At 40.3% G+C, this 17,393-nt stretch overlaps 1 protein-coding gene across 3 annotated transcripts in view; it reads right to left on the bottom strand.

The window, feature by feature from the left end:
* Nucleotides 1-8,513, bottom strand: part of epc1a (enhancer of polycomb 1a) — a 35,175-nt gene extending 26,662 nt beyond the window's left edge. The window contains exons 1-2 of one of the 3 annotated variants that reach the window (XM_076290256.1): nucleotides 8,216-8,513; nucleotides 721-811 (exon numbers count right to left, since the gene is read on the bottom strand). The gene's annotated coding sequence lies outside the window, so the exon portion shown is untranslated. Of the gene's footprint in view, nucleotides 1-720; nucleotides 1,131-8,215 lie in introns of those variants that run through there. The other 2 variants (XM_076290259.1, XM_076290257.1) reach the window with 2 other exon arrangements.
* Nucleotides 8,514-17,393: the final 8,880 nt, after the last annotated feature.

Raw genomic sequence — 17,393 nt, 5'->3', positions numbered from 1 at the left:
TCCGCCACGGATAAAACTAGCATGCCTATAACTGAAGTAATATAATCACTTTAAGACACATATCCAATTTACCACCACACACACACAACTCATTTCCCATTACAGAGCCCAGATGCATGGGCACATAGTGCAACTGATGCATTTGGGCACATTTTTGCCTGACTGGACAGTGCTTTCAAATGAAGGGAATTCACAATTCTAATAAGATACTACATAGTGGATGATGTGAATGTCTACCAGCCACTCGGACAAATGGTTAAATTCACCAGCCACTCAATAGTAAAATTGTAATTGGCGTCACTTTCATATTTTACCAGCAGTATGTTGCTGGCTGGTTCTAAATTCCGTCTATGTGTAGACCACTGAATTAAAATGTCAGACTGCACATTTAACCCCCTCAACATCATAGATATACCATGCTATTCTAGTCTACTACTATCAGTTTTTGTGTACCTTTAACCCACTCACAACACAGCAGAGATAGCCTACCAGGCTATCCTAGGCTAATTTCAGTCTCTGTGTAGGCTACAGAATCAAAATCATATGCTGTACCCTTCATCCTGAATATGAATGCATTGCATTGATAGAATCCTTTTACAGATGTCACTCTTGGACTCTGAACAATTCGGGGGCCCATTCATGGGAATTCAAATTCTACATCTCGGTTTGTAACATCACTGATATCGCTAATGGAGCTCTCCAGAACGCCACTGTACTTACCGCTCACATGTATAAAATCCATTGTCATAGTCTTCACACACAGACACATTTAGGGTGAATCATCCACCAGGAAAATCACTTTCCCTAAGGCCTGTAGGGATAAAGAGAAGGACCATGAGCGCAATCGTATAGGGTGTAGGGTTGTGTGTGCGCTAGCAACTAAAACCATCCTTACACCAGAAGACTTTGGCAATATTTGGAAAAAGATTCTTGAAAGATAGTCTTTTGAGTAAAGCTTAAATGGAGGGCATTTAGTTAAAAGACTCCAATCTTTCCCAAATGTAGTCAAAGTCTTCTGAATATGGGTAGCATTAAACATAATGAGAACACATAGGGCCTAGGCTTCCACATGACCCTCTGCTAGGGCTGCACCAAAATCAGTGTTTTCCATACATTTACTTATTTGTGGCGGCCCACCACAATATCAACATTGACCACCACACAATGATATTCCAGGTTGTACTAAATTGTGCTTAAATCTGGTTAGCATCATTACCACGCTGTGCTAATTTGTCAAAAACTGTTGCATTCAAGTCAATTCTGCAAACCAACCACCACAAATGGAATTCAATTCTCTGGGAAACACTGAAAATCATATTTCTAACTAAACAACTGGCTAATCGCAAAGGCTGAAATAAATCATACGACTTGCAACTCTGTCCCAATAGTTAAACTGGTCACATCTATGATATTTATATTGATTGAATGGGCATTATTGTTTATTATTGCTATTTTCCTTAATTTTCATTGTTTATTTCATTAGGCTATTGATTGAATTGACATTGTTGTTTATTATTGCTATTCTCCTTAACGTAGTCTGACCAACATTTTAAATTGTTCCCTGTTAAATTTAAGTATTTTATTGTTTTGTATTTGTATATCTATGATATTTATATTCATGTCATTGTCATCCTCCTTCTGTGACAGGCAATGAAGCTCACCTAACAGGACTCATGTAGTAAGGATGTTCACCAATTAGAAGTGGTCCAACTTAAAGCACAATTTGGAATATTGAACTGAGGCTTGACTTATTATATTGCAAATCAAATCCTAATATCTGTCAGACAAATCACAATGAGATATTCCCTCCAAATCATGCAGGCCCACTCTATGCACTACATAAAGGCAGTGAGTGGTACTGGCTCTTTGCAGTTTTCCCTCAAATGTACAAATTAACAACAAAAAAGAAGTTAAATCAAAAGAAGAATGCCCACCAGACTAACTCATATGTACATGCTTGTTACTCTATTGAGACAATGGAACTGACTAATGTTTGGCTATCTAGTCCAAGGGATCACACCTTGAAATTTCAGCTCAAATCCATTTTGCCATTTTGTTTCTTTGAAAAAGCAATATTTTCCAATTAGGCATGGATTTGGATTTTATCTCCCATTTAAAAACACTATGAATTCAAGAAACGTACAAGTATCATCTTGATTGAAAAAAGATTTAGTAGATATTTAGTTTAGCTTTTTTAGTCAGCCGAAACAGGCTGCAATCAACAATAATTTTCCTAGTCGATTAATCTGTTGATTATTTTACGATACAATACGCATTGTAATACATGTTAATTCTGAATAATGACCATGTTCAAAACAGATTTAACTCCAACAGCTATTTTTCATAATTCTATATAGTGAAAGCAAAGCCTTAAGGATTGCACTACTTAAAACTTCATTTGAGGCCCACAGAGATATTTAAAGCAAAAATATGTTTTAATTAATAACTGTTTCAAATCTAACAATGAACTTTTAAACCTTTCGGTATTGATACAAGAGTACACAACATAGACCTACACGTTGATATTTTCAGCACAGTTGAACTATGAAATACAAGGCAATCCAAACAAGTCAGCTGTAATGGAATTAAGCATGCAAAAATGTGTTTGGACAACCTGCCAAAATGAAATGAAACTCTGAAAAATTCTACAATAAATTAGAGAAGAGACAAACTGTCTTCCATTCAATTTCAATGAGAACTGGCTTCTTACAAGTTAAAATGGGTGTGGCCACTGGCCAATGACATGAAGAATAGGCCTACAATAATGTTTTATGCAAACCAATATGATAAGTGATCTATAAAAGGGAGTGATGCCAGAAAGAAAGTAACCCACACCTTTAACATAGCAATCTTTAGTTACACTGTCAGTTACAGTAGCAACCTTAGGTAGCTCCTCCTAGAAACAGGCTTGTGCAACAACTTTAGTGAGCACATCAAGTTAAGCTGTTTGGAAAAACATCCAGGATTATTCATTAAAGGTGCTTTAAGTGATGTTGGGTAACGTTACTTCATATAAAGTCATCCTCTAAAGATTTATGTCTTCTGATATTTTTAATATGTTTATAGTAGTTACCTCTTTTTTCTATTTTAGTGGCCTCAAATGCTTAGTTTCAACCGGTTAGAATCACAGGTGCGCTGAGCTGAAAAAAGTCAAGTCAAGTCACGTTTATTTATAAAGCACTTTAAAAACAACAAGAGCTGACCAAAGTGCTGGACAGGCAAAAAGTACGACTTGGTAGACAACAAAAAAAGACAACAAAAAGTGAGGATCACAATATTTACAGGCAAACAAACAAATAAATACATAAGACAATCAGACTGTGTTAAACGCCAGGGCATAAAAATGGGTTTTTAGGTGAGATTTAAAAACACATAAGGAGGGAGCCAGGTGTATATGTTGGGGCAGCTCGTTCCAGAGCTTTGGTGCAATCACCGCAAAAGCCCGGTCCCCTCTGCTCTTTAGCCTAGAACGAGGCACAACCAGCCGGAGTTGGTCAGCAGACCTAGAAGCCCTAGAGGATGTCTGCACCTTCAGGAGATCTGCTATGTACAGTGGGGCCAGACCATGTAAAGATTTAAAAACAAATAAAAGAACTTTAAAATGTATTCTAAAACGGACAGGGAGCCAGTGAAGGGCTGCAAGCACTGGTGTAATATGCTCACACCTTCGTGTTTTGGTTAGAAGGCGGGCTGCAGCGTTCTGAACAAGTTGAAGGCGGGACAAAGAGGAACAGCTAATGCCCACATATAGGGCGTTGCAGTAATCTAGGCGGGAAGAAATAAAAGCATGAATAGCAATCTCAAAGTTTTTGAGGGATAAGAAAGGCTTAACCTTAGATAAAAGCCTTAACTGGAAGAAGCTAGATCTTACTACTGTGTTTATCTGTTTCTCCATTTTAAAATTACAGTCTAACATTACACCAAGGTTTTTTACAGTATCTTTAGTAAATGGCTCAAGGGGGCCTAAGTCACCTTGTGTGTCACAAGCAGCACTGGGCCGAAAGACTATGACCTCAGTTTTATTTTCATTAAAATTTAAAAAAATGTAAAGCCATCCAGGCTTTCATGTCCTCTAGACAAGCTAATAAAAGTTTAAAAGATTGGGGGTCGTTATGTTTCAGGGGCATGTAGATCTGTGTGTCATCCGCATAGCAGTGGAAGGAGATGTTATATTTTCTGAGGATGGATCCCAAGGGGAGCATGTATAGTGAGAACAGTATAGGCCCCAGAATAGACCCTTGAGGAACACCACAAGGAAGAGGCGCAGAGGGGGATACAGATCCATCCAGGCAGACAGAGAAACTTCTGCCGGCTAGGTAGGATTTAAACCATTCAAGAGCAGTGCCTCTGATACCAACACAGTGCTCTAGACGGGAGATTAAAATATCATGATCAACAGTATCAAAAGCAGCAGTGAGATCAAGGAGGATGAGAATAGCAGAATCTCCAGAATCAGTGGCTAGCAGCAGATCATTAAAAACTTTCAGAAGGGCTGACTCCGTACTGTGGAGGGCTTTAAAACCAGATTGCAGAGGTTCCATGATACCATGTGTATCAAGAAAAGACTGTATTTGTTGAAGCACAAGTTTTTCTAGAACTTTAGATAAGAACGGGAGTTTTGAGATAGGTCTGTAGTTAGATAGGATTGAAGTGTCTAGATTGGGTTTTTTAAGCAACGGCTGCACAACGGCATGTTTGAAGCTCTTTGGCCCAACACCTGAGGCAAGGCTACAGTTCATGATCGTTAATATGTGGGGACCTGTGGTCTCAATTGTCTGAGCGATGAGAAGAGGAGGAACAATGTCAGTTAGACCAGATGAGATTTTCATTCGCCCTATGGTTTTGCTTAGGTTAGCAAATGATATAGGCTCGAAGTGACAAACTCACAGGGCAGGTGACAGAGATAGAAGGGAATAATGTTGGAGATTTTGGAAACAAAGTACTGCAATTATTGTTCACTACTCACTGAAGAGGTGTCTAACTCAACAGGATGGTGTTTATTGAGAGCAGTGTTTATAGTGTTAAAAAGAATGTGGTTTGCCCTGATTGCGCAGAACAATATCAGAGAAATATTTTGTTTTTTCAGATTTAACAGTTTTTTGGTATTTGAGCCACGTTTCCTTTAAAATATCAAAGGATACATGCAACTTGTCCTTTTTCCACTTGCGTTCCGCCCTTCGACACTCTCGCCTGATTGAGCGGGAAGTGTCAGTCAGCCAAGGTTCTTTTTTGGCTTTCGGGCGCAGTGTTTTAAAAGGTGCAACACAGTCCAGAATGTTAGAGCAGGTAGAATAAAAAGAGGATGTCAATTGTTCAGTATCCGGACAGACAGAAGATTGCCGTGTTCCTATAAAAATATGCAGTAGGGTCCAAGACGAAAAGTCCTTTTTGGTTTACTGCACGTACATAGCTACTATTTGGAGCAACTTGTGTAAAAGGAGTTGAAGACTGGGTGATTTATGGATTTTTGAAACATACCTGGACTTTCGAGATCGGATGTGTCTGTATTGTTACAAGCCAACACATATTTACAAAGATAACACTGACTAGACTAGTTCTACCTTTAGGATCGCACAAGAGAAAAAATATGCCTCTCTCCTTTCTAAATACAGCTCCATCATGTAGAAATGTCCAGATTCTTACAACATTGTCCAGGAAAGACCAGCGAGATAGAATTCATGGGAAAGTCTATTTTTGTGACAAGAATATCAAAGCCACTAGTGTGTAAGCATTCCTCTCGCTTTAGAGGCGTAATAATGGGTGATTTGAGAGTGTGTAAAAGGGGTGTTCTTAGGCCCATATTTTTTCTGTACATAGTGTTCATGAGCTGGGACCACAGTGACAGGCATATGCTTACATGAGGTTGACTGAGCTTTTTAATGAAAAAGCTGTGTCATTGATGCATGAAACAGCATAGCATTAGCTGAGCATATTAGGCCCTATTCAATTAATTTAGGCCATCATTTCATGAGCCTGTATACAAATGCACTGGGTTCCTCAAATGTCATGGCACATCCCACTTTGCCTCGGCACACTGCTTGAGAATGACTGCTCTAAGAGATTCTGCCCAGGACAGTTGTTTCTAATCTATGGTCTCTTCTTCCTGTTCACCTAGGGAAGAGAATCATTCATGAACTGTTTCAGAGAATGTTAATCGGTACTGTCACCAGCAGAGGGCTCTCAGGGATGCCATCCTGTCCTCAATAATGGAGCTACTTACTAGTAGTGGTGGACAAAGTAGCAGCCACACAGGTTAAGGACAGTTGTACTATAAAATACATGTATAAATATGAGTTGACATGGATGGACATTCAGAGGCCTTGATTTAGTATGAAATGTTATCCAGTGTCTGTAAGCAGAGAGAAGGGTATAGCCTACAATGTTCGTGTTTGTGCTCCCTGGTAATCTTACCCTGGTGGCTGAACATCAGGAACAGGATATAAGCAATTTCAAACATGATTTACATGAGACTACGTGCAGCCTACGTAAGAGTAATTATAGGAATTAAGGAGTAATTATAACCAAAATGCCTGACAAGTGACCTGACACCATTGTTTTCTCTTCCCTCTACAACAAAACATCATAATTGAGCGTGGGGAAATGTCCCCTCCTCACCCTGGCCAGGGGCGGAAGGACTGTGCTCCAGCCTTTCCTACCCGTGGTGAAACTGGGTCATATTTGGGGAATGCGGGAGTCTTGAGCTGGAGATCGGAAGAGCCGTTTTCAGTGTCACAGGAGGATTGTGTAATTCAGGGCGCGTGTGGGGGGAGGGGGCAAAACTACTCACCAGTCAGCAACTAGGGGGCAGTTCACAAATGAACACAAACGTTTGATGATTTAGTCTTGCCCCGTCATAAAGCTTAGCGTAGCAAAAGTTACGGTTGGGACATTGGGAACAGTGAAAAATCACGTTTGCTGATTGCCGGAGAGCCCTGCCTTTTCTCAAATGGATACTGTATCAGCTGCAATTAGATGAGACGAAGGCGGTGTGGAAGACACAACCACGCCACAAAAACACCCACCAGCAGTAACAGTAAAATCACGCCACAGACCTCGGCATAACAACTGGTGACGCCACCTCGGAGGCTGTTAAAAGGCATGTCAACACATGTAACAAAGAAAAATATATACCGGGGTAAGTTCAGGGTAGATTTAGGAGATGGTGTCACAGCGCCACCGTAGACTAGCCATTTATATTACCACCTACCCCCCCCCCCCATGTGCAACAGAGCGAACCACCGGTGAGACCGAATTTAACATTACAGCGTGAAAAGACGGCGTCGTCAGCCCTACGAGTTGCCATCTGTAACGACCATTAACGTTAGCGTCCGGTAGGGAACGTAAAGAGGAAGTCAGCCGCGAAGTTTAAGGCCAGCATCCTTAAAAGAAAAAAAACTGACGAGTGTCAACATTTCATTATCATACGCAATAAAATCTTTAATTTTATTCATCAATATCTCAACAATATCTTATCGATCGTTAGCCAACTAGTAAAATTAGAAGTTACATACAAAGAGGTTATTTGAAAGCTAAGCATATTGTTAATTTGTATCGGTTGTCTAACGTTACATTGACCCTTAACGTTACGTGGTAAATTAGATTAAAGAATGTTAACATTAGAAGCTAAATCGACTATGATTACAAATTGAGGACTAACATTAACTAACAATCGACGCTAGAGGTGCAATGTTGGCCATCTTCCTTGAAAGAAACGAATGGAAAAAACTGATACGTGTTCGAAAATTACTTCGACAAAAAGTGCAACGTACACATTTTGCGCTGCAGGCTTTTCGGTGGCTAGATGAAACCCCCCTTTTAGCATGGAAAAGTATCTGCTCAGTCAACCAAGACAGCTTATGGTAGCATTATAAAGTTTAATTTCAACACATCTATACATTTAAAACGATGAATTCTTGAAATTGTGCTACTCGACAGTAGTTCAGAGTGCTAGAATGAAGGGTCGATCATTTTCTCCATTTCCCTGTATTTTCAGTCACAATATTTGCGAGGAAATCGAAGGTTAAAGCGACACCCTGGGCGGAATTCGCATTGAAGAATGTCTGACGAGCTAGCTAACTGGCTAACGTCATACATTTCAGACAGCTACTGTTACTAACGGAAAGAAGACTAGAAAAGAATAGCATCACATCCACTTATCACAAGACACGAGGAAGACTTTCAAGTGTATAAACATGGACAAATAAAAAAAACTTACCGTGTACCCCTCTAGGGTGAAAGATGGCAATTTCGCTCAACATGATGAGCAAGTGAGCCATCCCTCGGGCAGACAGCATAGTTGGGTACTAGCTAGCCAATGTAGAGCTGTAAGCTAGTTAGCTACAGAAAACAGACACCACGTCTCGTTGACCAAATCACTTTGGACAACTTCTACAATGTCACTGGCGTCGCTTGGTCTAATGCTTCTGTTGTATCCGTTTAGGCAGGTAAAATCCATCGACTGACCATTCAAGAGACTACTGTGTAAGGTGGAAGCCAGCTTTTAACCAAACGAAGGCGACTCTATGGTTTGGGGTTAACAACTTTGCATTGGTAGATCGGAGCTCTGTGATTGGACGACGCATGGCACCAATCACCTGTGGAGAGCGCCGGGCCGTGCTGCAAGCAGAAAGTTCGGTGTTGTGCACTGTGTGTGTGCAGAGTGCAGACCTACCGCGGCTCAGCGGCGGTCATCGAGAACGAGAGCCAGGAGAAAAGAACGGAACCAGGGATTCATAATAAGATGATGTAACGCTACATGGTATATACGGATATGATACGTGACCTGTATAAATAGCCCACAAACCTCGTGATTTTCCATCGGTTTTCTTAAATGAGAGAATAATGTGCAAGCCTATTATTGCGCTGAGGCTTCACAAGTCAGGTGATGATGATTTGGCCTGTGTGTGTTTGCGTGTGTGTGCCAGTGTCTGGTCCAGTGGCAACAGATAAGTATGACTCATGGACACAGCCTACACAACCGCCATGAGATCATGTTGCTGTGATTGGTGTGACTGCCACTGTCGATTTGTAGCCTAGGCTATAAATGGCAGAGTGCAACACACATCTCTATCATCTTATCTCATCATCTTATCTCAGTCATCTTATAGTATTAATTTATACTTACAACAATGATAGATGGTGGTTTGGTTCCTCATGCTGTTACATAGGCTAGCACCGTCACAGCTCAAACAAGCAACGCCCCTGCATTGATCCCTGAATGGCTTTGCATTTTCAAATTACATTTAGATCATGTAGATCAAGGCATAGGCTATGTTCATATACCCATTTTATAGGGTATCAGTTGGATGAAATGTTTTTCCGATAGGATATCTTACGCCTCTCCTCACATGAAGAAGATAACGACCCCCCTCCCACACACACACACACCTATTTATTTTTTTATTATTAACCTATTATTTTCACCCTGCTGTAAAATACAATACAAATACAACAACACCTGTCCTCCTCAGGAGGGCTTACACACTTAAACGTGTGAGTAGCATTCGATTGTGGATGTCTGAGGTGTGGCCATCGGAGAAAACAACAACAGCCTTATGTAATCCCTCTTCAATAAGACTCTGGGTCAGTCACTGCCTCTGTTACACCCCCACCCCCCCGACACACACACCAGTGCAGTGTTTCTACAGGATCAAAACATGTGATGTTTGCTGCTCTATCAGATGCAGTTGAGAGTGAGAGCAGGAGAGAGCAATAGAGAAGCTACAGTTTTTTCTTTCTTAAGCACCTCCCCCATTTGCTCAGAGTAAGATTTTCAGCTGTTAATGACAGACAAATGGAGATATGGACAGAGAGAGAGAGAGGGAGAGAGAGATAGGGAATGGATGCATTGTTATCAGTCTCTTGACTGCAAACCACAGATCTACATGTGCACCAAGTGTTAACATACACACACACACACACACACACACACACACACACACACACACACACACACACACACACACACACACACACACACACACACACACACACACACACCAATTCCATGAGGTGGGAGAGATGCGTATGAGGTTCTGCTGATGCGTGTTCACAGCACAGTCTTGCTCCCCGGAGCTGGTGAGGGCGCCTGGGTGCAGTACAGACCCAGCTCTGACAGGGGAGATCCATGTCAGGGTTAGGCTTTGCTCAGCTCCAGCCACTACACGGGCAGGAATTTGCTGGCAGCTCCCCCGCTCCAGAAATAGCACTAGTGTCCACCCCCCCTTTCCGCTGGCACATGGTACAGTCTGCTATTGTTTAGGTTTAGAGCGCAGGAGAGGTTTGGAATGTTTGTGGTGCCAGAGGAGAATGACTGCTGCATTGTTACAGCAGAGTTCTCTCTCTCTCTCTCTCTCTCTCTGTCTTTCTCTCTTTCACAAGCGTGCTCACACACATGCAGACACCCTCTATTTCTCCTATTACAAACTGTCTCTTTACATAATACAGCTTTCAATACTCTATCTCTTTATGCATGATTTTATAATATCTAAATTGATACATGACACTGCAGTGTTAAAAAAAGGCTTACAGTAGGCTAAGATCATTGTAACTTGGTCATGTGATCACAATGCAATCTGTCTCTTTGTCACTGCATTATGGCCAAAAAGGGAATTGCATGACTTCACCATGGCAAATACCAGTGGAGGGCAGTGTTAACACTATATAGATAGATAGATAGATAGATAGATAGATAGATAGATAGATAGATACTTTATTGATCCCCAATGTCATCTTATAAAAGGCATTTTTGTAAGTGGTGTTGAATTGCTTTTCAACCATACATTCGGTCACATAATACACACACATATACTTTTTTAGATTAGATTAGATTAATTAAACTTTATTGTCATTGTGTAGAGTACAAGTACAGAGACATGCAGTTTGCGTCTAACCAGAAGTGCAAACAGGGGGTGTACACAATATATACACAGTATATCGGCCTTTATAGCTGAAGGTTAACACTACTGCATAGAAAATACACATATAGTGCATTGTGGGACAGGTGTGGGCTCCAACTCGGCAGGAGTTGAGTCATGTGTGTACGGGGATGGGGTCAGGGGTAACGACGGGTCAGCGGGTAGCTGAGCAGGTCATTGGTCTGGGATGTAAAGGTCATCTTTCTTGACAATGACGCTGTCCCACTTGGTCAACTTTTTGCCACCAATTCAAAGAGAGTATATGTTACTGACTCACACACACACACACACTCTCACGCACGCACGCACACACACACACACACACACACACACACACACACACACACACACACACACACACACACACACACACACACACACACACACGCTTATGTGCACTATTCTCTCTCTGTCTTAGTCCTATAAGCACTCGTGCACTTACCATGCACTTCCTGTCTTCCTGTGTTCTACTTCCTTCTACCTCCTTTTCACTATCTTTAACTACTCTTTAACTAGTATCTATAGATGCACTCCAGCAGTTTATTAAACCCCAAATCTCTTCTCTTTTCTCAAAAGTATACATTCCTGAAAAAAATTCCCTTGTGGCCTTAAAACGTTCTCTCTCTACACTCTGTTCACCTGCCACTGACTGCTGCAGCTGACACATCATCCCCTTGGAATTATGAGGTTCTATTTGCCTTCTGAATAGTTCTGAGATATTGAGCTTCAAAGTTTTAGAATTCCATAGAGTTATATATTGATAAGTGGAACAAGCCTCTTTAGATATTATGTCCAAAAATGCATATAACTTCAAGAAATACCTCACCTTATTAAGTTGTCACAGAATAACAATATGTCAATAACTCAGTTTTGACAGAAAATGTCAGATAGAACCTTATATTTATAAGGAGAAGACCTGAGCTAGCTTGTTTGAGTCTTGTTTGAGTTGTCCCAGCCCTACTCGGATCGGTTCTATAACCTTATGATGCACTAATGGACAGATGCCAATTGGCCCACCTGGGCTGCGATTGGTCGAAACATAGATCCAAAGCAGAAATCTTCAATGACATTGACTGCTTGTTTTGCTTATAAAATATAGCAGACAACTTGTTGATGTTAAGGTTAAATATGTGATTTTCACCAGAGGGCATCATTAAACTTCTACCACTGGTGATCATGTGTTGCTTGTAAAGTAGTGTTTATATTTACTAATGGACTCCTTTGCAATGTTGCTTCAATGTTAATCTTCATTTTGTAAGTCGCTTAGAAGCGTCTGCTAAATGCATAAAAGCATCTGCTACGTAATGTAATGTAATGTAATCTCTCTCTCTGTCTCTCTCTCTCTCTCTCTCTCTCGCTCTAATCAAATGATGCTTTATCAAATCAAATGATGCTTTATTGGAATGTATAATAAAGTGATTGGTGCTGGTGACATTGACTTTACATAAAGTATTGATTTGATGAAAAGAAAAGAATGGACAATAATCATAGCTTCCGTAACATAACACAAATAAAACAAATATTGCAGTACAAAACAAATATCAGTTAGATAAATTGTCATAGAACTATTCAAATGTACACACTAGGACCTGATATATCATACACAAGTTACAATAGGGCTCTTGTTTTAGGGCAGGTCATAATCTGGACATGAGCAATTTGTGTCCTAGTCTATAGCATACAGTTTTCAGTTGGAGAAATATGTTTTCAAAATAATCTATTAGTTTTTTAAATTCAGCAAATATCTTTGTATATATCTTTGTTGCGTCCCTCCACTACCTTTGTGCTGTTTCCTTTGTTGTGGCTTCTGTTACCTTTTTCTAATTGTGTACAGGTGAGACCTGTTGCGAGTAAGGCGGAGCCGGCCCCTTAAAAGCACACCAGCTCTTGACTTCAGAGGAGACTTTGGTTCTACCACGCCTGTTGGTGGTCTTCCTGTGTTTGCCTATTCTGTTGTAGTTTATTTCCCATATGTTATTTACATTGTTACCTTGTTATTTAATAAACCCCTAGACAAACGAGCCTAAGTGACTTTCGATCATTTTATGTTGTGGCCGGGGCGCCTGGTCATAACATTTGGGCCCTCGTCCGTTTTTGAATCTGGTAGGTATTTTTAGTGTGATTTTTGGTTGAGTACCTTAATTTTTGTTGGGTAGAGGAGCGTGCACCTCAACAAGTAAGCCGCTGGGCAGACACTGAGTCTGCCACTTTATTGTTTTAGTTTAATTATTTTTGGTGGTATTAGTTGGTACGTTTCGGAGGTTGTGGTAGGCTGCGTAATCGGTCTGCTATGTCCTCACAAGCTTGACGTTCAAAGTACACCAGGTAGGAAATCCACTGAAGACTAGTGAGGCTAAGTTTAGTTTTTTTTGGATAGGTAAGTAGGGGTTGGGTTGTAGCAGTGAATCTCCCAGTCCTCCGGTACTCTCTTTTTGTCTGTCGTTTTTGCGATTTTGTAGTGCACTGCATATAGTTTAAACAGGGTGAGGTCGAGGTAAGACTTTTGTTGGCTGCAGTGATTTTCGGGGTTTTGGCCCATTGGTCATTTTATGTTGTGGCCAGGGCGCCACAATATAATTGTAGAGGCAGGTACACACACACACACACACACGTATATACATGCACACAGGGTTGGGTAGTAACGGATTACATGTAATCTGGATTACGTAATCAGATTACAAAAATCAAGTAACTATAATCAGCCCAGATTACAATAAAAAAAATTGTGTAATCAGATTACAGTTACATTGTTGGGGATTACACGATTACATTTTATCATGCAAACAACTTTTTTATGATAGCCTAGCTATCTTTTAATTTGACAAGCAGTTCATTCACGTGATGAAAGTTGCACGTGAGCACATGAAAGTTTCAGGTGAGCACATGAAACTAAACTTTAGATTTTTTTTTGCTCATGTCCCCTTAGAGGCTCCGTACATTCGGACGTTAACTTTTTAGACGTAGAGAGATATAGTTAAGAACAAAATTATTCATGCCCCTGGCAAATATTGATTTTCTCTTGACCAATATGTTTGTTCTTACTTAAAATGACACTTGCACATGCCAAATGGTTGCAAGACAATGTGGTAAAAATGGAATAAAAAAAAGTGTTTTTATCTTTTTTAACATTTTTATGAAAAATAGTGTTCAAAATTATTCATACTCTTTTTAAACAATCACTGGAAACATCTTTATTTACCACCACAGCGCTCAAAATGGTTCATATAATACCCACCATGCCTCTTCATGTCTCCACAATTGAGAGTAGACTGCACTTTTTTAGCAGCAATCTGGGTTTTGAGGCAGGAACAATTATTTGCCATCACTTTGGCCTTGTGCTTACTTTTTTGACGGATTGAGGTTAGCTCTAAAATGTTGATATTCGGCCTTTGGGCTTGCCGGTTCGACTTCACTAATTCACGGATTGGGATAAATGCAGAGACCAAATGTCCCTCACGGGATCAAAAGATATACTTACTTACTAACTTACATACTATTGGGGCAGGTCTCTCGGCACACTGCCTGATCTTTTCCTCCTAATCTTAATGTAGCCTCTTGTTTTAGTTTACTGTTTACAAGTCACCAGGTCCCCCTGGTTGAAAAACATCCCAAAAAAAAACTTTTCTCACCCCCACAATTGAAATGGACATGGTGTCATTTGGGTTTAATGCTTCCTTTTGTTATGCCAATCTCAGGCCATGTTCCTGGGTAAAAAAAATCCAGCGAAAGCTAAATTCTTTGTCCAGGTGTGCCCATATAAAGGTTAACTGAGTTGTGCATGTTTGGAGAAGAGTGGAGAAAAATAAAATGAGAATTCTTTCATCAATTCTGTGGTGGTGTCTTTTACTTAATGGGCATATTTATTGAAGTAATCTAAAAGTAATCCTAAAGTAATCAGATTATGTTACATGTTTTTGGTAATCCAACTGATTATGTTACTGATTACAAAAATTGCCATGTAATTTGTAGTCAGTAAATGATTACATTTCAAAGTAATCTGACCCAACCCTGCATGCACATAATACACACACACACACTGTTACGAACCGCTTCTTTGTTTTGATGTGGTATTTGGCGCACCCTGCTGGCTGTGAGGTGTAGATGTGTTGGGCTATCTTTTTTCTGTGCCCTTTGTTGTGTCTGTCTCAGCCCTCAACTTGGTACCTGGAACTGTTACACCTGGCCTTGCTGCTATAGGCTCATCCAAAGCCCTTATTATAGGCAAGTCCCCCTACTTGGCAGCCATCTTGGTAACGCACTTTGGCCAGTTATCGGGCAGCTTTCCTATTCAAGTGAATTGGGGGGGGGGGGGGGGGGGCATACAGGAAGTCTCTGGTTCCTCCCTGTCCTGGGCTGCTGTGTCTCAAACCGCATACTTCCTTCAGTACACTGCTAGTGTGCACTGACCGCTTACTGAATGCACACTTTTGGTTATGTTGGTTATGGTTATGTTGGTCCTAATGATGGTTTGTATTGTCCCAATATCTGCACGTTTGAGGCACAGCCATGGTCTGAGAGCATTCCCAGGCATTTTCATTTTTTGGATGCCACGCTGCATCTCTGCTTGTGCTGGGCTTCAGCTTTTGAGCATTTTTTAACTTTTGACCATTTTGGAACCTGTTTTAAGAACTCTGAGAACAATAGTGAAAAGAAAACCCCTTTTAGAGACATACTCCTGGTGTTCTCCAATTTATGTCACATGCTTTGCTTTTACAATCGTAACACTGTGCGTCTGTGCGCGCGTGTGTGTGTTTGTGTGTGTGTTTCCTCTGATAATCAGAGCATGATCAAAGTCTGTATATGGGAATATAGGAAACATTTGCATTTGTTTGTGCATTCCTAATGCAGCTATGAGTATGAGGACAAAGTATATATATTTAATCAAATCAATGTGTCCTTCTAATCAATGTGTCCTTAATTTAAAGTACATTTTAATTAAGAGCGGTGTGGGCCACAGGGAGGGAAGGATCGACGGAATATTTGAAATCCTCTCTCCCAGGACATGCTTTTATTTGCTATTACTGTTTGCTTTTGTTTATGTGCACATTGAATGACCTCTGTGTATGAATATATAAACTTGACTTTACAACATCTCCTTTGTAGAACACCATGCTGAATACTGTATATTTCACTTGAAAAGCAGTGCTGAGCCTCTAAGTTTTATGTTAGTATGTGGCCCATTAAACATCTCAAAATACTGTCTATGAAGCCCAGAATAATGGTTTGTACAGAACATGTTAGTCCTAAATGCTAAAATGTCAGATTTATTCACACTAACTGCTGTTATATAGTACAGATATACTCTTCTGTGTAAAGCATTTGCATTAAATCATATAGACTTCCATAACATCTTAATCGTACATGGATGTTTTACTTTTTCTGTTTGTGAGGACAAATGCAGTTCACCTTGTAACCAATTATACTGGATGTTCTTAATCTAGCACTTACCTGTCTTACTTACTTACTTGACTGTCCATCTTCTAGAACTGTCACACGATTATATGCAATAGTAGAATACTTAATGTATTGCTGCACTGACATGTCTTTGTTGTGCTGTACTTTGATTGCTTTCTTTTTTATAAGTCGCTTTTGATAAGAGTGCCACCTTAATGACTGAATGCAAATGTAACCACTTAAAATATTAACAGAAGATTAAAGGAACCATATGTAAGAAATGTATTTCAATTAATCATAAAATGGCCCTGATATGCCACTAGACATTAAGAAATCATGTTCATTTCAAATACTTATATCACTGACAACAGTAGTCCGGCCAGGATATTGCCATTTAAAAAGTGAAGTTGCAGCCCTCAACTAATGTTGATGTTGTGTTTTGTCATGTCATGTTGTGTTTTGGCCTGATGCGCCACCCTCTACCTATCTACTAATCACAAAGTCAGTAGTGTTTTGGCATCCGGGTTGGCAACCTTGAGTCAAGGGGGAGGGGGAGGGGATACACCACTCTACAGTAATTTGAAAGTGCAGTACCAGTTTTGGCCACAATCTTACATATGGTTCCTTTAACAAATACACTTTGGTGCATAATGGTTGGTGCTACACAATGGTGGTGGTTAGTGAGGTTCCCCCTCCACTGTGAAGCGCTTTGAGTGTCGAGAAAAGCGCTTTATAAATGTAACGTGTTGCTGTTGTTTTTTTGTTTTTTTTAAACATTTTTAACATTTTTAAGATATTGGTATGTGGTACCTTTAGCAGAGCTCCCAAAATGTTAACATTATGCACTGCCAAAAGATCCTTTCACTGCATTCATTTTGGTCTCAAGCTGTTTTATTGAATGTAAATTGGGGGAAAGCTGCAGAGTCCCTTACCTCAACAAGGGCCTGTGTGACTCTCTGTTCAATTTTCAACAATCAACAATCGTACCCCATTGTGTTGAATAAAATGTGGAATATTCTTTTAATCCTCTCTCAAGTGCATGTATTCCAATGACAGCAGGTCATCCTAGTCCAGACCAACACC

The sequence above is a fragment of the Alosa pseudoharengus genome, unplaced genomic scaffold (genome assembly GCF_046254945.1).
Source record: "Alosa pseudoharengus isolate Yale_2024_CS ecotype anadromous, Long Island Sound unplaced genomic scaffold, YU_APseudo_1.1 YU_APseudo_1.1_scf_18, whole genome shotgun sequence".
Classification (NCBI taxonomy): domain Eukaryota; kingdom Metazoa; phylum Chordata; class Actinopteri; order Clupeiformes; family Clupeidae; genus Alosa; species Alosa pseudoharengus.
Note: the sequence above shows the minus strand (reverse complement) of the source record. Positions and strands in the feature narration are given on the sequence as shown.